The sequence below is a fragment of the Polypterus senegalus genome, chromosome 8 (assembly GCF_016835505.1).
Source record: "Polypterus senegalus isolate Bchr_013 chromosome 8, ASM1683550v1, whole genome shotgun sequence".
Lineage (NCBI taxonomy): Eukaryota > Metazoa > Chordata > Cladistia > Polypteriformes > Polypteridae > Polypterus > Polypterus senegalus.
The window spans coordinates 119,703,171-119,727,789 of NC_053161.1; positions in this window are offsets into that span (position 1 = coordinate 119,703,171).

Sequence of the window (24,619 nt, forward strand, 5' to 3'; positions counted from 1 at the left end):
CTGAAGAAAATACAAGTCTCCATCTGACCAGATGAATCACAGATGAATCACATGGATGGAAGGACAGAAGTATTTCCGGGTGAAGGACTATAAAAAGGATTGATGGAGACCCAGCAGGAGAGCCAGAGTTGGGAGGGAGTGTGACAGAGCTGCTGGGAGGAGAGAAGGAGAGAATTATTGTGCTACTGTACTGTAGTGTATTTGGTGGATGTGGTGTTTTGGAGGCACTTTTGAAAAGAAAAGAATTAAAAATCTTCTTAGTGCTTTTATACTTGTGTCAAGAGCATCTGCCTGTTGGGTTTCATGGGGCAACAGCGCCCTCTAACGTCCACAATGGTAATTGCCAATTCCAAATTGGACCAGGCTCATTGCCGAGGGCTAATAACTGTCTTGCATCCGGTGCTGCCTACCAATGGGCTCTGCTCTGTCCTTGGTCCTGAATTGGATTAACAGGTTTTGAGAATATATTCTCAATATATTCTGTTATATTCAGCAACAAAGTTATGCTTGAGAAAATACAATAAAATAAAAGGATGCTAAGAGACTACAAATTGAAAAAGTCATTGATACCAAGACAGTTCAAGGCCTAAAGTCATGCACATGACTAACAGCACTAACCACAAAGACCATGAACACACCAATACAGCCACTAACACATTCAAATAAATTATTAGATAGAAAACGTGCTGACACCAAATTCAACTGAATTAAGTGATTTTTAATTAATTGTTAAATTTAAGTTAAAATGGTTCCTCAGAAAATTAAGAGAATTAAAAGTAAACTTTTATTTAGTGGTTCTATATAGTGTTTATAAACACAATTCACCTCCTTTGAAGGTTTCACATTTTCCTGTTTTCCTGTCGTTTGACTTGTTTTGACACTGATTAACAGAAAAGGATTCTTTATTGTCATAGTGAAAGCAGATCTTTGCAAATTTATAAAAATTGCACCAAATTAATTAAAAAAAAAGATTAAATGAACAAAAAATAAACATGAGCTCGGGCAGCAGACCTGACTGTACCATAACAGGCAAATACTCAACATGTTAAAAATATTTGCTTTAGTTTTAATGGCAAACTATGTTTTATATGCTAAAGAACATAGGTGGACATAGATTGACTTTTGAAAGGCATTTTGAGAAGTTAGAAAATTACCATTTTTATTTTTATTATCTACCATGACACCATTTTGTTTTTTGAGGCCGTCACCATTTTGTGATCTGTTTGCTAAAATGCAACCAGTAATTGATAGTCCCTGCAAGTCACACCAAATTGCATCATCAATGTGACAGTTTAAAAGTCTCTTGGACGCTATCACTGCCCAGGGATGTTGGATTAAAAGATAATAGTGAATGTTAAACATGTTTCCTTTGTATCTATGGTTATGACTTTGCTTTGTTATGACTGCGAGTTTGGTTAGACACCAATACATTTTCCATACAGTTATGATCTTTTCTTGTTTACTTTGTGGTCCTTTAATTCCTCTGAATTTAAGACCCACCTCTTCCCTCATCCGTTGGTTGTTATACCATAATGGAGTAAAAAGGACAAAGAAAAAAATGCCAGACATGATTTCTGGTACACACTGTTATGTTACAGGAAGGGTTTGCTATATTGCTTATTTTTATTTTCCTTTTTTGAATTTTCTTTGTTTATGTTAAATAATTATTTTCCATATGTTTCTTGTAATTATGCATTGTTAAATATTGTTCTGTTTACTACATTGGTTACCTGTGTCATTTAGAATTGACTTTAAAATACTGCTAATTGTTTACAAGGCCTTAAATAATCTCGCTCCATCCTATATTTCAGAATGTCTGTCACCTTACACTCCAAATTATAACCTTAGATCTTTAAATGAGTGTCTGCTTATAATTCTAAGAGCTAAACTTAAAAGAAGTGGTGAGGCGGCCTTCTGCTGTTATGCACCAAAAATCTGGAACAGCTTACCAATAGAAATTCGCCAGGCTAATACAGTGGAGCATTTAAAAAAGAAACTGCTAAAACACATAATTTTAATAGGGCTTTCTTATAGCTTCATTTTAGTGTAACCCTGATATTCTGTATATGCATTTAATTATCATTATCATTCATGGTGGTGCCGAAATCCATACTAACCCCTACTTTCTCTGCTGTTCTTTTTCTGGTTTTCTGTGGTGGTGATCTGCGCCACCACCACCTGATCAAAGCACTGTGCAGTTCCTACATTGATGGATTGAAGGCCAGAGGTCTGACAGATTTTTTGGAGTTTATTAAAAACTTTATTTAAAATACTTATATAAAATTAATAAATTTGTAACCTGTACTTAAATTTAACTGTATTACAGACATAACAATGCAAAATCAATTATAATTTCAAAGTAAATATTTACACTTTGTTTGTTACACATGTGAGCATAGGAGGCTTCTTCAAGACATTGAGAAGGTAAGCAGTATCACCCAGCGACAAGAGGGGGTGCTGTTACTCAAAATCTTTTTTTTCCATTCACAATTCCAAAGGACTGCAAGGAGACAACACATGACCACAGCCCCACCATATATATATATATATATATATATATATATATATATATATATATATATATTGTGGCAGGAGGATGGGGCCAGGCCCAGCCAGGACGCCTGGAAGGACCGGAAGACAATCTGTAGCCTCCCCGGGCCACAAGGGGGGAACCACCCTGGATAGGAAGGGGACCACGGGAAAGGAGCAGGGAGGCTCAAACCCGTTGGGGCCCAGGGCTGCTGCCAAGGGGGTGCCCCAAGCCTCATAAAGCCCAGGAGATTTGCACTTTTGCCACACCTGGGAAGGTGGAGGAAGGACCTTCCAGGGGCGCCTGGAGTGCTTACGGGTGCTCATGCACCACTTCCACCACACCTGGAAGTGCCGCCAGAAGATTGTCAACGAGCACCTGAAGCACGTCCGGGTGACTATAAATCTTCCTACAGTTGGGGAGCGAGAGTCGGGAGCTGGAGGTGGATGAACCTCCATCGACAGAGGGAAGAAAGGCAGCCCACGGACATTTGAAAGGCCCATGATTTGGGGTGATTGGTGCGGGAGCACTGTGTGCTGTGCGGGACTGTGTGAGGGACATTGCTGTTAATAAGCCCGTGTGTTTTATAACAATTCCAGTGTCTGGCTGACGGTGTTCGGGCTAGCTCTCACTATATATATATATATATATATATATATATATATATATATATATTGTGGCAGTAGGGGGTGCTAGTGCTCCCTTGAACCCTCAGGTACAACACCAGACACCAGGTAAAAGTCCAAGACTTTTTATTCTTTTTCACAGTGCACAAAGCACCTTCCACACTAATAAATATTTAACCCAACAAACAAACACAATATTCTCTCTCCTCCTCGCCCAGACACTTTGCTCCTCTCCCACCCAGCACAGCTCGTTGTCTGGACTGAGGCACCGCCCTTTTATAGCCCCTGACCCGGAGGTGTTCCTGTCCCAACAGTCCACAGTTCCTTATTCCTTCCGGGTCAGGGCAATCAGTCCTTTACTTCAACACGGGAGCACGTCGTTCCTTCCAGTCACATGACCGTGACGTACTCCCGGGTCATAAGGCACAAAGAGCCCATAAGCCCCCCCACAGCGACTCCTGGTGGCCCCCAAGGTATCCAGCAGGGCTGTGTAAAAACACTACATAGTCCTTCAGGCGCTGCTGGAACTCGGGGCACGATCCTGCTGTCGGGAGAGCTCCTCCTGGCGGCCTGGGGATGAGGGCCAGAGCACGAACCCGGCAGTCCTCCACAATATATATATATATATATATATATATATATATATATATATATATATATATATATATATATATATATATATAGCCAACCCAAATGGAGTGGGAATTCTTAGTCTTGTTATTGTTAATGAAAGAGGCTGGCAACTTTGTTGTACTTTTTCTTTGATTTGATGCCACTTAAATGGGGTTACCAAGATGGTACTTGAACCTGTGTCTGTCCATTTACCAGGCACCTTTATCCAAGGTGACTTACAATATTTGAGATTCAATTTGTTACCTTTCTTTTGTTTTTCTAACTGGAGCACAGGCAGTGATTTGCTTATTGTCACAAAGAGTCAGTAGTGGGATTTGAACCCAGAATTTGAATTCTGAGAAGACTAAACTCAAAGATCCGCGGCACATCTGCTTTCAGGCTACTTTTTAATAAAGACAATAGGTTAAACTTCAGTAAACAACTTGTGAAGTACTATGATTAGTCTGTCTTACAGTTTATTTGGATTTGTTGCTTGGCTTTTGAAATCTCAATAATGGTGTCTTCTTGTCACTTTGGAATTCTCATAATCTATAATTTAATGAACTTTTTGAATGTATTTTGCTGGACAAATTTCAGCTGCTGTGGAACTAGCCATTGTTTGATTGAGTGCAAAGGCATTAAGATGCCAGCCAAATGGTTTAGGAACTGTTTACCAGTCACAGCAGAATGTGGTATGGTATTTAAAATCTAAATATTTTAAAATTCAACCCAGCTATTACACAGTAATTTTTCTTCCCAAACATCCAATTATGGAAACATAATAACAACAGCAATGTTTAGCAGATCAAAGTCTATGCCTAATATATATATGTACTGTATAACTAGTTCTCAGACTGGTTATAGATTATAGAAATGAAAAATCTCCTACACTAGTGTGGCTGCTTGTGCTGTTCTGTTGCTGTGGTTGAAAGTAAATCATCAGTGGAACCAGATTGTCATTTTAACAGAGATCTCTCTCATTCCAGGATATGCAGGCCAAAAGCATTTAAACAATTTGCAAAGAAAATAATAATTATGGTCATGTGAATTTAAAATAAATGGTGTGTTTTAAATGCGTTATGCTTTTTTTCATCTCTTCATCTTATTTTCAGCAACTTTAAATTGCAAAACTCATCTTCTGTACAGCTACAATTTCTGTCATCTACTGTATGAAATGTCAATGAATTGCTGAGCATTGCCATATATAGAAAGACTCATTGCAATCTAAAGCTGGACTAATGGAGTTCACCTAGACCACAACTAACTAATGTACTCAGGTATGGAGTATCTTGAGTATCTGCTCTGGCTATCCAACATACAGTATATAAACAGCCATGTTCACTGTTTAAAAAACCATAAATCTAAATATAGTTAACTTTTCGATGTCATAGTATTATTAATTATACCAGCCTGGTTCCCAGGTAATCCTATTTTTGCTTTGGTTATTTTGACAAGTGTATTTCTTGTTTGCAGTAAGCATATGAATGCAGTCCTTATGCAGATGTATGGTAGCAAGGGGGTTCTTAGATACTGTCACTGGAATGTATCTAAAGAAAGTATGGAAGCTTTGGAGTTTGGACAAAATACTGAGTCTGAAAGGATAAGTTTTGGATGTAGATGAAAAAATAGTGGAGCTTTCCTTTATTTCTGTTTATGATATAATTTGTGATCGTCAAGGTGGCATGTGTATGAAAGAAATAAAAAGACAGACAGACAGCACTTCACCAGGGGCCTCATGCATAACGCTGTGTGTAGAATTCGCACTATAACATGACGTAAGCACAGAAAAATCCAGATGCAGGAATCTGTGCGTACTCCAACTTCCGCATTCTTCCGCTCCATAAATCCTGGTCAGTGTGAAAAGTAACGCTCGTGCACGCACGTGCTGTCCCACCCCAACTCCTCCCAGAATTACGCCTCTTTGAATATGCAAATCATTATAAATAGCCCTTAAGCTCAGCGTTCTGTGAAAAGACAATGGGAAAAGCACAGTGGAAAATATAAGAATTTCAGCGAATACCAAGTGGAGGCAAAGGAAAAACATACTATTTGTTGGTTTAAACAGTGGAATAAAAAACAAAAGGAAGTTGATCGAGTGACATAGCGTGTTGGAGAAACTCGAAAGCAGCCACCCGTATAATATTCCTAGCTGCAAAGGTTTGTTTCTTCATTCAACAGAGTAGTTGATTGTAGAGAGTCCAAGACAGAACTGATGAAGGTTGGAAAAGATGGAGGTTTTAAGTGGTCAGACAGGAAGTGATGTATGTTAACCGGAAGTGATGTAGGTTGACAGGAAGTGATGTTTCTCTGACATCAGCCTGGGAGCTGGGACCAGAAGTGACGTTCTTCTGGGTGCCGGAACCAGAAGTGACGTTCTTCTGGGCGCTGGAACCGGAAGCGACATTCTTCTGGGCGCCAGGACCGGAAGTGATGTTCTTTTGGGCACTGGAACCGGAAGCGACGTTCTTCTGGGCGCCAGAACCGGAAGTGATGCTCTTGATTCAGATAGGTTTTCCCGCGGCTGGTCTGTAGAGATAGCAGGAGAAGGTTTAATACACCCCGCCCTCCCCTGGCCTGGCGTGGAATTACCTTTACTTGGTCCACACAACATCCCCCTATTTGCACGTGTGTGACACTTCATAGTATGTGTTTAATTATTCTATCCATCTATCCTTCCAGTGTCGCTCCAGCCTCAGCAAATATACAGCAAGGCAGGAACAATACGTGAACTTGCTAGCGCTGCGGCACTGTGTCCTCACATATTTAATTATCAACAATACAGATTATTTAAATGAAGTTAAAGTTTTATCTGTATAATATAATCAACATATTTTGCTGCATTTCATCTTAAAAATGATATCGTCATCATATGTAAATATACACTTTATAAAGTGGCTCAGGTTGTGTAATATTATAACTGTAGTGCAAGTTTACAGTGGGGTAATTGTACTTATAAGTACAAACAGTTCTACAAGGAGCAATTGATTGAATGTGTTTATAGTTCTTGGGATGAAACTGTTTCCGATCCGCAAGGTCCGTACAGGAAAGGTTTTGAAACGTTTTGCCGTGGCTTTGGCATCATGTGCTTGATGCTGTATACCGATAATTCTCTTTCCGATCAGCTGCTGCTGTGATTCCCCAGTCAGATACAGTGATATAAATACTCTGAGTGGTGCAATGAGAGTAATAGGGAAAAAGATGATTCGCTGTGGCAACCCTTAACGGAAGGAGCAGCTGAAAGAAGAAAAAGAAGAAGAAGAAGGTGCAGTGAGAGTAACAATGCTAAAGCAGTTATGGTATTTGGAATACTATGGCTATTCCCTGGGCCATTATATTGTTACAGGTAATCTACAATCAGATGCATTACACTAATAAACAATATGCGGTTAGTTTCAGTGTATTTATAAAGCCACATCAGAAATGTGGTTCTAAGAAATAAAGGGTAACCACACAGGAACAGTAGCACTGCTTTGACGCTAGGTGCCGCCAGTCTGCAAAACCGAGCTGAGAACTTGCGTATGACAGGGTATGAGGTACCGTGGAAAAGTGCGTGGCTTTATGCCAAGTGTAGGTTTTACCGTAGATCCCGGAATACAGGCCGACCCGGTATATTAGCCGAACCCCTTCTCTACTTACTAAATTACATGTATTTGCCGATGACCGGTATTTAAGCCGACCCCCTTCTCCAAGCAAAATTTTCTACATTTCCTTAAAAGTGTCTCTTCGGGTATATTTATAATGTTTATCGGCGAGAATTTGAGACTGCCGGCATTTTTGATATATAATATAATGTGCATATTTTACCAAAACAACAATAATTTTTCTAATGTACTAACCAAAAAGTTATAAAAAGTGCCAAGCCTACTTCGATTAAGCTAGGAGCATGGCGGCACGCATGGTCGCAGCGGCTCAGGGCTCTCCTTTTCAGTGCACTTTTTTGTTGTTTTTGTACTTTTTTTCTTGTCCTTGTTTGTGCACGATCGTTTTGGTGAACATCCGCTACACCATTCAGAACCTTATAGACATCGGTGTCCAGAGCCAGACATCTGTTTTGAGTGTTTTTCATCACACGCACAACATCCCAGACAACATAGCGAGACCAGCGTGCTCTCTCTGGATTGTTGTCGGGTCTAGGAGACAACACAGACGGAGGAGGGAAAGAAAGCAGAAGCGGGGCCGCAGATCTGGCGGTATGCTAAAGCTAAAAAACAACCATACAAGCCCTATACAGAACTTTTTTCTGCACTGAAGGAGCTGCTTTTAATCACATTGTAGATGCGTATAGTGACAATAAATCCCGATAATTTATTATAAATTTTATCAATAAAATCAACAACTAAAACACTTTTTTGAATAAATTCTTTATTTAATTTAAAGTACTGGCATGCAAAGTTACTTCTTCATCTGAAAGATGGCTCTGTGGTTTTGTCATTATTTACTTCCGTATTCATCGGCAAAACCGGCATTGCGCTGGAAATCTTGAATCTGAAACGATACTCGTTGTATAAACCGACCCCCAAACTCCAAGCCAAAAATCTAGGACGAAATTCTCGGCTTATATAACGGGATCTACGGTATACATCGCGATTTGAACATGGAAACGTTCTTACGCAACATTTCTGTACGTATGCACCGTTTATGCATGAGGCCCAAGGACACTAGTGTTCAGGCAACTCAGTAGAATGTCCATTTAACAAGTACAGTGGGATCATTGACAAACAGGGATCAGATAAATGATTTCTAAGACAACAGATGGCTGTGTTATGAGGTCATACAGCAGAACAACTACCCTGAACATACTGCCTTCTTAAGGTAACTGAATGGTCACGTGTTTAGGGATAACCAGGAGGGTACCCTTACCTGGAAATAGTATTGCAAAACATCTACCCTTATGCTTGTCCAGAAGCAATTGAGAAATTGAGTTAAAAGCCAGTCTGAGCTGATAGGCTTAATGAGTCTGGAGCTGGGAGTTGACTTGGGGAAAGGGTTAAACTGCTGTTAGAAAGACAGACCATATTACACAGATGGTGAGAAAAAAGACAGAGTAGTGTTGGGAGGTAAATTTTGTGAGTGTTCTGTAATACTTTGTGGTAGTTAAGTAGATGTACCTCCCTAACAGGTAGACTGGTAGGTCAACAGCCAGCATTTTAGTGTTATGAATGAATGTTTTGGCTTCTTGAGACACAGTTAATTTAGTTTTTGTATAATTTATCTCATGCTTCTGGTGGATTATGTTATTATAAAGTTAATGTCATCATTTGGGGTGACGTTGTTTTGTAATGGTTTCTGATGGCCAAGGTCTTGTTGGGTGTAGTACCAACATCTGCAGTCAGTTATTTCATTGGGGCATCATGGTGCTTGACATTAGCACATGACCTCTGCTTTAAGATGGCATCACTCATACATGAACATTCTCTCATTGGATGAAAATAAAGAAAAAACCTTTGATACTCTTCTCTCTCTCTGTCTCTAGGATAAGAGCCTACCAAGAGGATTTTACAGTTAGACCCCATGCTTTGATTTCTGGACTTTTTGTTTTACATTTTAGCTTAGTTGCCTTCTCTTTACTCATCACCAGTGTTTTTCCTTGTTCCTTAATTTTAGATTTTTGCCTATCCTTCACAGAGCTTTCATCTCCCAGTTCTTCTTGGTACTAAGTATCTGGACTATCTCCTATACTACAGCATAGTCTACAGGCTTTGTGGACTTTGATGTTTTGGTTTCACCCTATGTGTATCATACTTTTGGATATAGTTATTTAATAAGTTGTCACTTTTTTATAACTTGGCTCTTTTGGCATTATTCTGGAAGGAGGAATGCTATGAAAGCACCCCAATCTTGTGGCAGTGGTCTGACGATGATGGTGTTGTGAATTTAATGCTTTGTTTTTGGTTCTATTTTATTATTCCTATTAATTCCATTGGTGTCTGTATCATGGGGTTAATGAACTCACAGAGTTCACACATCCACACACACAAACTTTATGCACTTAAGTACTGCTTTTGAGTTATGCCTGTACAACCTATCACTCCTCAGTACCCCACATAGAAAGTTGTTACCTTTAGCATGAACAATACACTGATGTCCCCAGATATAACTCAGAGGTAAAGGGTGAGACATCTTGGTCCCCAAGAATAACTTAGAAACATGGAGGCTGATACATCTTTGGCAATGGTACTTAATCAATAATGATGCATTACTCCCACTGTGCTGTCCTCTGTTTGGAGTGTCTCCCCCAGCCCACTAACCTTGTAGGAAAGAAAGTGGCAACTCCCCTAACAATGTGCCCTGTATTTATTTTATTACTTCAGTCCGATGGCCAGTGCGGTTTTCTATGCTGTAGTGTGCTGTGCTGGAAAAATCAATTCAAGAGAGGCCCACCAAATCAACAAGCTAATGATAAGGGCAGGTTCAGATATGGGACAAACTCTGGACCCTGTGGTGGTAGTAGTGAAGGAGGATTAAAGCAAAACTGAGTGCCATTATGACCAATGCTGTACATCCCCTCTCTGACACACCAACTCTGAGGACTGTCAACCACCAAATTATTCAGTAGAAGTGTGCCACGTAACACTCCTTTATATGAACAGCAATATGTCTACATAATGTCTCGCTATGACTGTGACAGCCAAGTCAGAACATTTCTTTTTTTTATTTTACTTGCTTTACAGTCATTCTGGTGTGTGTTCAGACCAAATGTGTTTATTTATTTATATATTTATGTATATATATATTTTAAAGAGCTTCTGTAAAAAGCCATATTTCCCCCTGGGAGCAAGTAAAATTCTATCTATCTATCTATCTATCTATCTATCTATCTATCTATCTATCTATCTATATAGATAGATTTTTGAAGTTGATTAATTAATTAATTATAATAAAAAGGTCTGCTGCTAACATCTTGATGCCAGTACCAAAGGACAACTTAAGAGGTCATGTGGAGTTCATGCCTTGATAGGTCAGAGCTGTTTTGGTGGCATAAGGGGGATCTACGCAGTAATAGGGAGGTGGTATTAATTTGGTGGCTGATTGATGTACACATTCCTTCTTTGAATATGAACATCATAACTTAAAATACATTTGTACTACTGTAATATTTAAGTTACACCGAAACATTAGGCTGAATGTTGTTGTTTATGTTGTCTTATTTTCTGTGTCAGATATACAGTCAAAGAACTGTTTGCAAAAAGTAAACGTATCTGTAACATCCACAGTGTTTTAATCATTTTGTTTTTTATGTGATGATGCCAGATTTCCACTCTTGGTCATTTCCAGCCATTCTAAGTTTGGCCAAGACCAGCAGCATTTCTGATATTTTTGATCCAATCAGAAAGTCATGGCTATGAACTGTGAAGTTACAGAGTTAAATATAGGAATGATTGTTGACACCATCAGTAATCCAAACATATGATGAATGGGACATTTGTAACACCTTAAGCATTGAAGAAATGAAATTAAAATTCCCCCCTTTTAGCAGTGCTTTGTTTCGGTCTTATTTCATGTGAAAATAAATCAAAAATGGGGAATGAGCAATCACAACTTGAATTATCACGAAACCTGAATTAGTTCCAAGCACAATATTTGTATAGATGTAGGAGCTAACACAATATGAACACATCTGGCAGAGGTTTCTGAATGAAAACCATTTTTTCTCAGAAGATGTCTATTGTTATTTTAGTGTTTGATATCCCTGATCTCGTGGGCCAACATTATATTAACATTTAGATCAAATTATGCCAGATTGTTATTATTCACATCTTTCACCAGTTCCTCTGTGTGCTCCTCAAATAGTCCATCCATTTGTCTCAGAAAACAGATGTAAACATTAGTCTGTTATTCTTTGAATTGAATACATTATACAGTATATGTCTTTATTACTGTGCAAACAGCATGGCAAGTTTACATCTCTCTTTCATTGCATTTCAATATCAAATCCTCATCTGAATTTACTCCTGAAGCAAAAAAAAAAAAACTGTAGAGATAGAAAATATGTCAAATCACATCCTCAAAATATTCCAGAAAGATTCATCTTTTTATTTCAGTATTTCATTTTAATATTTTACATTATCTCTCAGTGTGCTCATATCCTAATTTGTTTAATTGTAGACAGACCACCTTCAAAACTAAGCAAATTGAGATGTATAAGCAGGAGATATACCCATGTTTTAATAAAGAGCACTCCCTACTAATGCCTCATACCCATAAAAATGTCACGAGTCCAAACTGTTTTAGACACACGGAGAGGGGGAAATGAATGAGGGAGAAGCAAGGCCTCTTTCTGTCTCTACCAGTAAACTTACACACAATTCATCTACCAAGTCTAAATTCAATTAGCCTTTTATTTACCCTCAGGTGACTGCACTAATAATTAGCAACAGCACCGGAGACTGAGATGGAATTGGACACTCCACCCTTCCCCTGGGGCTCTAATCTTAATACCATTTAAAAGAGTCATTGTTATAAAATTAAAAAATGAAAAAAAAAGAAAGAAGAAGACCACAGAAAGGGTGTAGCTCCAGCAAATCCATGGCACTAAGGCTATATAAGTCTTGAATAGAAAGCAGCTGCGCGGTAATATCCAGAGAGGACTGTCACCGACTGTGGTGCTTTATGGTCCTAAGCTGAGGACAGCCAGTGATAACAGGAATTGTGGAAAGAAATCAGACAATTTGGTTTAATGTGCATCTTCCTAAGAATTTCTGTTTCCTCAACTTAGTAAAATAGCATAGCCTGGATGTCTTCCATACAACACCTCCCTTATTCCGAAAGATACCAAGCAGTCTTGGGATATATCTATCTATAAGTTTTGATATAAAATGGGCTGATGTTAATCATGGGAAATCTTTACTGGTCTGCGTACTGTATACAGAACACAATACAAATTTACATTTTCTTACTGACTCAATGAAATCACAGTTCTAAATTTATGATTGTACTGTATTGCAAAGAAAGCCCACAAGAAAACAAATTATATAGGAGATAAATTACTTTCAGATTTTTTTAATGCCAGTGTTTTCCAGAAAGAGCTGAAAAGATCATTGGAGAAAGAGTCTGCACCATTCAGCAGATTCTCAATATGGATGAGACTGGCTTATTTTGGATGCATATGATATCTTGTGACATACTGTACATCTCCAGGGATGAAAGGCAAGCCAGAGGACAAAAATCTTCCAAAGACAGATTTACATTTCTGATAGGTGGCAATCATGAGGGTAACTTAACGGTCAAACCACAGATGATCTGCACTTCCAAGAATCCAAGGACAATGAAAGGAAAGCCTTCAAGTAAGTTGATGCTCAGACAGAAGGGCTTGGGTGGAGAAACATATTTTTTACTTCTTAAAAACTATTGTAAACAAATGAATGTGGAAAATAAAGCCTTCTTCCTTGCTGGCAATGCTGATGATGCTCCTGGCCATCCAGCAACAGCTACCAATAGCAATGCTCAAGTATTTTTTTTTCATTTTCCAAGCACAACATCTTTGCTACAGCTGGTGGACCATGGATGCACTGCTATGCTTAAGTCATATTATATGTATCTCAAATAGCTCATTGGAAGTTTAGACCAGGCTGATGGGGTGATAGTTAAAGGGCTGTGCAAATAGCACACCATAAAAATGACCATTGAAAATGTTTCAGCTCCTTGCACAGCTGGCAATAAAAGTAAGCTTTGATGAGGTGGATGCAGAATAGATGCTGGATTCTCACAGATGAAAAGCATGCTTAAAGAAGGAGGTAGAGCATCTGGAAGAAAGAAAAGGAAAGGGTTTTGTAAGAAAAGACTTGCATAAATTATTTGCTAGCATTTGTAGCAGCAATGATTTAGTTTATGAGCAAGATAGGAACTTGGTAAGAACTCATGAAACTAGAATCCTAATGAGAGAACATGTTGAGTACCACAAGCAGCTGTATGTAAGAAAAGCAGGTGAAGCTGAGCAGACACTCATCTTATCATTCTTTTGTGCAGCTAAGTCACCTCCTGCTTCTGCTCCTACCACATATGGGCTCTTCCCTTCAATTTTGGTTTCTTCTCATCATCCTCCCTCTGCAATGGAAATGTAAAAGATAGAAGATGTGAACCATCTGCAATGGCATTTGAAGAATTCAATACCTCTTTCCTGTCATATTTTTTTTCCCCATCACCCTCTTGTTCACCACTGTAAGAACCATTTAGCCCCCAGACAAATACTGTGCACATAAACAGTGATACTTTGCCATGAAAAGTCTGGTGGAGCAATGGTAGAATTTCCCTATATGTGTCCATACTTCCCAAATGTATACATTGACTTACCTCACTAATAATATCTGATCCTCTTTTGGTAATATCTAGAGAAACATGAAAACTCTTGCACCTTTCACATCACCAGAAATCAATCAGAAGCTGGCACCTGGTCTGTCTCAATTAGGATCAGATTATTGTGAATCCCTTTCATATTGTCAACTTCTGACAAAATACAACTCACAGCCACCCACTATTCAGGAAAATATATTGACTGCAAACTGATTAAATTGAAATGGCAACACCTAAACTTTAGAACTGAACAGCTTTAAGGTTAAAAGGTACAAGCACAATAGCATAGAACAGACCATACTGTATGACTCAAACCGCATACAGTGCATACAGTAGCAGCACTTACTACCTTCGGCCAGATGTCTGCTGGACAGTGTGAGGCTAGCAAACAGCAAAAATGATTTTCTACATACATACCCATTCTTTCTGCATAACAATTTCTCATTTCTGTCAAGCAGGGGGATCAGATTATAATTTTTTTGTCCTGGAAGTAGCACCAGCTACCTTGATCAATAATTTATTTTGGATCTCCAGAGTGGTGGGTGAAGATCAAGATGCAACATGGTATCTTGTGAATGATGCATTTCTGATGTAGCTCTACTTTCTTGGTTTTCAGATTACTGTTCTCTACAATTAATGGAGTAAATGGTACTGGACTATTTGTATCCCTTTTCTTTAACCTGGATAGACTCAACAGGGAAAAACTCAAACCAGAAATGCAAATGTGTGATTAAAAAACAACAGGCAGTGTTAATTTTAATATGGGTGATAACCTTCAAGCCCTATCACTAAACTCGAAGGTTCAGGTTGCAAATGGGCACAAACACACCCCCAGTTGGTCTATCCCTTTAAACAGAAATGGTCTTGTAGCACTCACTGTGAAAATAATTTCACATAATACAAGAAGCAACATTTTTCTCGATAAATTACTGCATTGAGCATATGACAGAAATTTGAAAATACGCTGAAGGCAAAGTGAGGGTTGTTATAAACATTTTAATAATAAGTTAAATTACTGAGGCTAGCTTATTGGCAATAATGGATACAATGAGGCTATTAGAAATAAGCTGGATACATTAGAATTAAAAGTCAAGACAGAGGTAAAAAGCTTAGGGGTGATTGTTGACTGTAATCTGAATTTTAAATCGCATATTAATCAGATCACTAGGACAGCATTTTTTCACTTAAGAAACATAAGTAAAGTTAGACCTCTTACATCACTGAAAGATGCTGAGAAATTAGTTCATGCGTTTGTTTTCAGTCGACTAGATTACTGTAACGCACTCCTCTCAGGAATACCCAAAAAAGACATAAATCGTTTGCAACTAGTGCAGAATGCAGCTGCTAGAATCCTAACTAGGAAAAGAAAATCAGAACACATCACACCAGTCTTAGCGTCACTACACTGGTTACCTGTGTCATTCAGAATTGACTTTAAAATACTGTTTATGGTTTACAAAGCCTTAAATAATCTCGCCCCATCTTATATATCGGAATGTCTGAAACCTTATATTCCAAATCGTAACCTCGGATCCTCAAATGAGTGTCTCCTTAGAATTCCAAGAACAAAACTTAAAAGAAGTGGTGAGGCGGCCTTCTGCTGCTATGCACCTAAAATCTGGAATAGCCTGCCAATAGGAATTCGCCAGGCTAATACAGTAGAGCACTTTAAAAAACTGCTGAAAACATATTACTTTAAAATGGCCTTTCTATAACTTCAATTTAACTTCAATTTAACTTAATCCTGATACTCTGTATGTTCAATTCATCATAACAACTATTCATGGTGGCTCTAAAATCGGTACTGACCCCTACTCTCTCTTCTGTTTCTTTTTCCGGTTTCTTTGTGGTGGTGGCCTGCGCCACCTCCACCTACTCAAAGCTTCATGATGCTCCAACAATGATGGATGGATTAAAAGGCAGAAGTCTACGTGACCATCATCATCAAGTCCGTGAGAACCCTAAATACAAAGAGGACTGTTTCATTTATGTTAGGTAGAATGCCCAGAGGGGACTGGGCGGTCTCATGGTCTGGAATCCCTACAGATTTTATTTTTTCTCCAACCGTCTGGAGTTTTTTTTTGTTTTTTCTGTCCCCCCTGGCCATTGGACCTTACTCTTATTCTATGTTAATTAATGTTGACTTATTTTGTTTCCTTATTGTGTCTTTTATTTTTCTAATCTTTATTATGTAAAGCACTTTGAGCTACTGTTTGTATGAAAATGTGCTATATAAATAAATGTTGTTGTTGTTGTTATTGCTTATTTTGCACAACATTTGGCCAGGCTTCACCTCACTGGCCCTTAATGCAGATGGACCACTCTGCATAAGTACTGAGTATCATGTTATGTTTGTAAATGTAAAGGCGTGCTGAGAAATACAGCAAATACAAATGAGCTTCGTGGCAGCTGGTAAGCAGGCACATTACTGAGTCATTTCTGAAGGGAACATACCTCTTTGGAGTGTATTTTGATAAGTACTATTAACTATTGAAGTGATTGTGTTCATTTTAATATCATTTGGTGTAATTGTATGAAAAATGGGTGACAGTTATAGGACTCAGGATGCATACATTTTTTCCAAATAAATTTAATGGTGATTACGATTTTGAATTAAGAGAGTTTGCTTTATAAGACTTTTTCAGGAATGCATTATGCTTGTATATTAAATAAAAGTACTATTAACTATTGAAGTGGATCTGTTCATTTTAATGGCATTTGGTGTTATTTTATGTTATTTTATCATATTTGGTGTTATTTTATGAAAAATGAGTGTCATTTATAGAATTTAGGAAGCGTAGATTTTTTTTCCAAATGAATTTAATAGTGATTGCAGTTTTGATTTAAGAGTTTGCTTTACAAGACTTTTCCAAGAATGCATTATGCTTGTACATTAAAAAAAAGAAAAACATGTACTAGCACATTGTTTACTGTCATTTTGAAAATATTTATATTTCACCTATCCCTACAGAGGTACCTTATTCAAGTATTAATAAAAAATATTTCACTTATCATGACTCATTAAAGCTTATTAAGATTTACATACTGCTATCTTCTAGGAATTCAGTTAAAATACATCTAAAAAGTTTAACTGAGATGCTCAAATGGTGAAAAAGGGCAGGGGATAGCATATACTTTATAAGCTTATACGTTTTCCCTTTTCTGCCAATGTTTAACTTTACCTTTTATATTATATTATATTTGCATTTAATAGTCATTTTGCCATATTTGTTTGGGACAGCTTAATCTACATTATGTACCACAAATGCAGATTCCTCATGTAAATCTTGAGGCTGTGGATTTTATAGGACTTAATAAGATTTTAAATTAAACAATTTTTGAAAATATTTATCTATATTTTTGAAAGCTCATTGTAATAGAAAGAATGCTCTTGAGACAACAGGTTGATAAAGGTGAAGCAATGTGTAAAGAAGACTATCTACAACTGGGAACCTATCCCAATAAGAGAACGTATAGGGCCTATCCTTCTATATAAAAGCGGTCGGGATTGTCTTTCCGTCCCGTGAGTGCTACGCAAAAGCGGAGTTTCACACACGCCCCGTCCATTTTGCAATGCACGGTTGGGATTTGTAGTTTTGTTTTTCCAGGTAAAAGATGATTTTCTACTCCAGACTGTGCGATATCTTCTTCTTCTTTCTTACTATATAAAAGCGGTCGGGATTGTCCTTCCGTCCCGTGAGTGGAAAGCGTAGCGGTATTCCACTTATCACAGACTTACTACTTGCAGCTTGCGGTACGAAGCGACATGATGTGAGCAGAGTTCTGGTGCTCCCATCGTTCCCTTGCTTTTGTGCCGATGCGCTGGAAAAATAGACAAAATTATGTCTCTGGAAATAATTAATGTTGATGGAGTACAAATGCCTCACCGCCTAGTAAATATCAGGGGTGTTCAAAAGGGCGACCTCAATATAGAAAAAAAGTTAAAATTTCATCACAAAAATAACAGAAACTACGAGTATTAAAGTAATACCGCTCAAATGCAATATAACGCAATATAACCAAATTAATGAGTTTGTATAAAATATCAAATTGATCTACATATTGAATTGCCTTAAGAAGTGGTCAACTTTAAAGTCGGTCGCCTTAAAAGGCGGGTCAGCCTAGTAAGAGAATAACTGTAGACTTTGATAAAGTCTAACAAATCTTTCACTTTATTACTGGTATTTGTTAAAAATATAATTGTGTTAAAACTTTATGCATAAAAAATTCAAGCTGATATAGTTATTGTCCTTTTAGCATTTTGGTAATTTTGGAGCTGAAAATTATTAAGCTTTTCTTCCTTTGTAACAAATTTTGCTGCAAGTTTGAACACTTCAGAAAACTGATTTACTTTTAGTATAATAAAATGATGCCAAATATTTGTGTACATTAATTAAATTTAAACCATTTATGAACAGTTTCAATAAAAAAATGTGTTTTAACTTAAAAAAGTAAATACTAAATAGAAAAAAAAACGTAATCAAACATATCTATAATACTGTATATTTTTATGTTCATGCCAAGCTCAAACAATCTGCAGGTATATGGATGTGTCTGTTGGCCAATAAGACCTGAGAATTATGTAAATGATAACCACCTCCATGATGGCAGGGGCATTCGCTTCATTTCTCATTTTGAGACATGCAGTGTTGTTGTGCTTTGGGTTTTGATTACAGTTAAAAACAAAAACCTTTGTAGTTGTCCCTTCACTCGTAGCATGCTGAACTGTCACTCACTACCATTATAATATTTACTTAAAGCTGTGTCAGTTAAAAGAGCTTAAAATTGTACAGGCAAGCAGTTGCCATCTTACTTTTTTCAACTTTTTCTAAAGAGCTCCTTTTGTTTAGTGGTTTGCTAGGATTTGGGTTTTTTATCATTATTGTCGCTGCTTTCATTTTGCTAGTAATGCAGAGAAATTATGTAAAGAAATTGTGTGACTTATCGTCCTTGCTGTCATACACATGCACTTCAGAACAGTTCATCCTCCTGAAGTTAAGCATGTTCAGGCCTGGCCAGTACTTGGATGGGAGACTATCTAGGAAAAGCTTAGTTTGCTGCTGGAAGAAGTGCTGTTGAGGTCAGCAGGGGGCTCCTGCCCTGCAGTCTGAATGTGTAGCCCAATGCTCTAGTGCAGTGGCTGCAGGTTTTTGCTCCAACCCAATTGCTTAATAAGTTACTGCTCAAGTAACACTTCTGCTTCACTTTAGTTGTCTCACTCGTTAAGATTTTGAGCTTTTATTGCTCATTTTAGTCTTAAACAGCTGTAATTTTAATTTTTAATTAGTCCTAATTAGCAATAACATGCACATGACAAAAGAGACTAGCATTTCTCCATTTAGCGTGTTAACATTGACACCAGTGTGTATTTATCATGCACTATTGGGTTTAATTAAATACTTAGAAGGAAAGTGAAGAGAAAAAGGTGAAGGACTGAGAATTACTCCTTCATTTTAGCCTTAGAGTCATTTGGATGATATCCTTAGCAAGGGGAATCATATCTAGGATATGAGAATTACCTGACAAGGCAGAGTTAAAGCACTAATAAAGCCATGAAATTAAATAACTGGCAAGAATTGCTTTTTAATTAAGCAAACGGGTTAGAACAAAAACCTGCAGCCACTGCGGCCCTCCAGGACTGTGATTGAGGACCCCTGCTCTAGTGCAATGAAGGAGACACTGTGCTGTTAAAATAATAAAATGATTCCCAATGTCCAGGCTAAATTACCTACAACGGCCTAGTCATTGTGGCCCCCTAATCATCCCCTGTCTCTAATTGGCTATCTCTCTCACTACTTCAACACCTCACAGCTAATGTGTGGTGAGCGTACTGGTGCAAAAATGCTTGCCATAGCATCATCAAAGTGGATGCTACATATTTGTGTTGGTGGAAGTGGCTCGCCATTCATTGAGCAGTGAGAGAAGCACTATATAAATGTAAAAAAATTATTATTATCATTACTATTATCATTACATAAATGAATGCCTTAAATAAATGCTACAATAGTTATTATTAACAAATTTCTTCCTTAAAAAACATGACTGGTAAGGGGCAGAGGAAACACTAAATAGACATAAAAATGTACAAGCAGGTAGTATGGTGTAGTGGTTAAGGCTTTGGATTTAAGGTAAAGCATATTAAGAAAACAGAGCAGGAAATCCATGAAGCTGATGTAGCAGCTACTCCAGCAAGACTCCTGTATGTTGTTCAAGGTCCCTATGTCTCTCATTTAGAAAAAGCTATATTTATGCATGGGTGCAAGATTGCTGTAAAAAGGGCATTCCTAAAGATTCAAATAAGGCATACCTATTGATTGCAGTGTAATATTGTAATTGTGCTGTACATGTATTGCCCCCTTTCTCCTTCTATGTGTGTGTGCTTATTTGTGTTTTTTTGTATTTGCAGTGGTCCTCCACCCCTAACCCCCATGAATTGCAAGGGTTGAATGTATTTTCTGTTCATGTTTTGGGTTTTTTTTTTATATTTTTTTGTATGAAATTATGTTTTCCGATGTTATTTGTGTTTTGTGGGAGGGAGCCTATTTTGGGGTACAAAATCTGTAAATTTTCATCTATATTTTCATTATATTTTGTTCAAGACAAAACAACAGATGAACTTAAATACAGGTCACTAGCATGGACAGTTAATATCAAAGGCAATCTATTTTCCTGAATTTTACCAATATCAGTACCATCTGTATGAACTGAGCAGGAATTCAGGAGACGCCTCAAGCTGTATTGATGATTTTATCACCTGTGAAGGAAAAGGCACCAGGACTAAACTGGTTTACAGCTTGGGAATGGAAGACATCCTATGGTTCAAGCTGTACCTGATTACTTAATCTGTGACCAGAAGAAGATGCCATGGGAGTGGAAATTACAGCTTGAGACAAGAGAAACATTAGAAACCTTATTGCTTGGAAATTCATTCTTCATATTGACAGCCAGCAAATCAGGTGCATGTAGCAATCACATCTTGTGAAACCCCCCAAAGAATTTTATAATAAATATGCCTCGTCTGAAGAGTGACATCAGAAGAGAGCAAAGCGACGTCAGAAGACGGTGCTGGCAATGTGTGGCCCTTTCCATCTGATCACCATAAAAGCATGTAATGAACAACTACGAGTGCTAGATCATAAGCCACCTATGACATTCATCCTTGACATCGTTACTTTTTCCTAAGCTTTTTCTAAAGACTACATACATCCAGACTTTATTATCAATCTTATTTTCTATTTTTCTTTGTTCTATTTGGTATTATTATTCATGTAATAAATACCATGCTGCTTTTAACTTTCTATGCTTTGTCTTCATGTCTTGAGTGATTGAAGTAATAAGGTAGATTTCTTTGAGCACCTACTACAGCTGGACGTTTGCCATACGCTCTGTGCTGCAAGGTTTATTAAGGCTGAGGGTGTGAGCTCCACCCAATACTAGGGAACAGTACGTAAAGTAAGGCATTCTTGGTTGATAAATGGCCTATATTTCTAGAGACTGAAGTAATATTGATGTCTGAGATATATTTAAAATATTGTATGTTGTTCGTGCCGATAATAAGTAAGGCTCCTGAGGTGCCAGAAATGACAGACTGTGTTATTCCTAAGGCACTTGTCTGGTTTAAAGTATTAAACGTTAACCAGCTGTTTGTGTGTCATTCATAGGGCACTGTTGAGTTTTTTTTGTGTATGCGTACATCTATGTATGCATGTGTTAAGCTTAAGTTGCAACAGTAGACCAACCCGGTAATAAAGTTGATGAGTACACTTACCCCTAAGTGAAGGGTAAGTAGTGGGAAATGTCATAAAAAGACAGCTCCAAGAGGTGAGGCCCATATTACCTTACTGCTAAGGAACTGCCTCCAGCTTTTAAAGACAAGCTGATATATGGATGTATTTGAACAAATCTGTATCCTCATATGTGAAAGTTCTGAAATATAGTGAGTGGTAAAATCTATTATTTCCTTTTGCCTTGTAATTTGGACTGCTGTATTGTATTTCTGAGCTAGCAATGATAGATTGGTAATCAAGTTCTGTGAATGGGATTACTTGGTTCTGTTTTGTGTATTGTATTTGTGCCATTTTTAACACCCATTGCACACCCAACCTACCAGGAAAGGGGTCTCTCTCTGAATTGCCTTTGCTAAGATGTGTTCCATTTTTTTCCCTAAAAGGGTTTTTCTTGTCTTCTTAGGGGGTCATGGCTTGGGGACTGTCAAAAGTAGGGCCTGTTAAAGCTCATTGAGGTATTCCTTGTGTGATTTTGGGCTATACAAAAAAAAACTGTTGTTGTCCTCATTTTGATAGTCTTGGTTATTTTTGGTCACTGTGGATTGCCTTTCAGGCAAATCCTTTTGCATTGTGATATTTTTGAATATTACATTATCTTTTCTATTTCTGTCAATAAAACCTTCTTTTACAAACATTCTTTGTGTTGCTCTTTCTTACACTAGCCAATGGTTGATGTCCTTGTGGAGCATTTTCAATATTTTTTGGTACTTTGTCAATGTTTTTCCACTTTTGAAGCCAAAGCCCTCTTTGATCCTGTGTACTCTCGAAACCAGCCAGTGGAGTAGGCTGCTTCAGAGTAAACCGTCATTACGTAGACTAGAGGGGATTCTCGCCTGCTTTTTGGGTCAGTTTTGGTGGCCTCACACCTTTTCCCCTTCTTTTTTGATGTGAAGCAGAACAACTGAATACTAAATGTTTACAATGGGGATGCCAGCAAGGTGATAATCACCTTTGGTTCACAAATTTCAATTTAAGATATTTCTCACCTTCTCTGGCATGGTGAAGGTTGCCAGACCAAAGAGTTTTTGGATCCTGGGTGTGATAGAGTGGGAAGAGCCACCACTGCAAAATATTCATCATATTACAGATGGATTGCTCCTCAACTGTATCAGAATGCATCGAAAAGAACATACAGTGCATCCGGAAAGTATTCACAGCGCATCACTTTTTCCACATTTTATTATGTTACAGCATTGTCTGGCAACCGGTGCGCCAAGGAATTTTCTTGGGGCGCCACGAAAACTTTTGTAAAATATTTAAAATTGCTAGTGTTTTTGAACTTTTGTTTGATTAAAAAGCTAATGTTAAAAAAAATATATTTTATGTTGGAAAAACAGATAACAGAACACTTACGAAAATAAGTCTAAGAAACGCGAGAGACTTCAAATGATCGACAAGGAAATGCGCGTCTGTCTTTCGAAAATTGATCCTCGCATCAATCTCATATGTGCTGAAAAACAATCTCAACATTCACATTAATTAAATTTAAGATTTATCCTTTGATTCCTTTATTAATAAAATTTCTTTCAAACTTGTAAAAGAAACTGTTTTTATTGGCGATTGTCCATAGATTGTGTCGTCACGACTTTATTTATTGGCAGTCCCTCAGGTGCGCCGCGAAAGAAACTTTTTGGACTTAGTGCGCTGCAACTCAAAAAAGGTTGCCTTTCACTGTGTTACAGCCTTATTCCAAGATGGATTAAATTCATTTTTTTCCTCAGAATTCTACACACAACACCCCATAATGACAACGTGAAAAAAGTTTACTTGAGGTTTTTGCAAATTTATTAAAAATAAAAAAACTGAGAAATCACATGTACATAAGTATTCATAGCCTTTGCTCAATACTTTGTCGATGCACCTTTGGCAGCAATTACAGCCTCAAGTCTTTTTGAATATGATGCCACAAGCTTGGCACACCTATCTTTGGCCAGTTTCGCCCATTCCTCTTTACAGCACCTCTCAAGCTCCATCAGGTTGGATGGGAAGTGTCGGTGCACAGCCATTTTAAGATCTCTCCAGAGATGTTCAATCGGATTCAAGTCTGGGCTCTGGCTGGGCCACTGAAGGACATTCACAGATTTGTCCTGAAGCCACTGCTTTGATATCTTGGCTGTGTGCTTAGGGTCGTTGTCCTGCTGAAAGATGAACCATCGCCCCAGACTGAGGTCAAGAGCACTCTGGAGCAGGTTTTCATCCAGGAATGTCTCTGTACATTGCTGCAGTCATCTTTCCTTTTATCCTCACTAGTCTCCCAGATCCTGCCGCTGAAAAACATCCCCACAGCATGATGCTGCCACCACCATGCTTCACTGTAGGGATGGTATTGGCCTGGTGATGAGCAGTGCTTGGTTTCCTCCAAACGTGACACCTGGCATTCACACCAAAGAGTTCCATCTTTATCTCATTAGACCAGAGAATTTTGTTTCTCATGGTCTGGGAGTCCTTCAGGTGCCTTTTGGCAAACTGCAGGCGGGCTGCCATGTGCCTTTTACTAAGGAGTGGCTTCTGTTGTGCCACTGTACCATACAGGCCTGATTGGTGGATTGCTGCAGAGATGGTTGTCCTTCTGGAAGGTTCACCTCTCTCCACAGATGACCTCTGGAGCTCTGACAGAGTGACCATTGGGTTCTTGGTCACCTCCCTGACTAAGGCCCTTCTCCTCCGATCGCTCAGTTTAGATGGCCGGCCAGCTCTAGGAAGCTCTAGGAGTTCCACAAAATGTGGAAAAAGTGATGTGCTGTGAATACTTTCCGGATGCACTGTATATTATT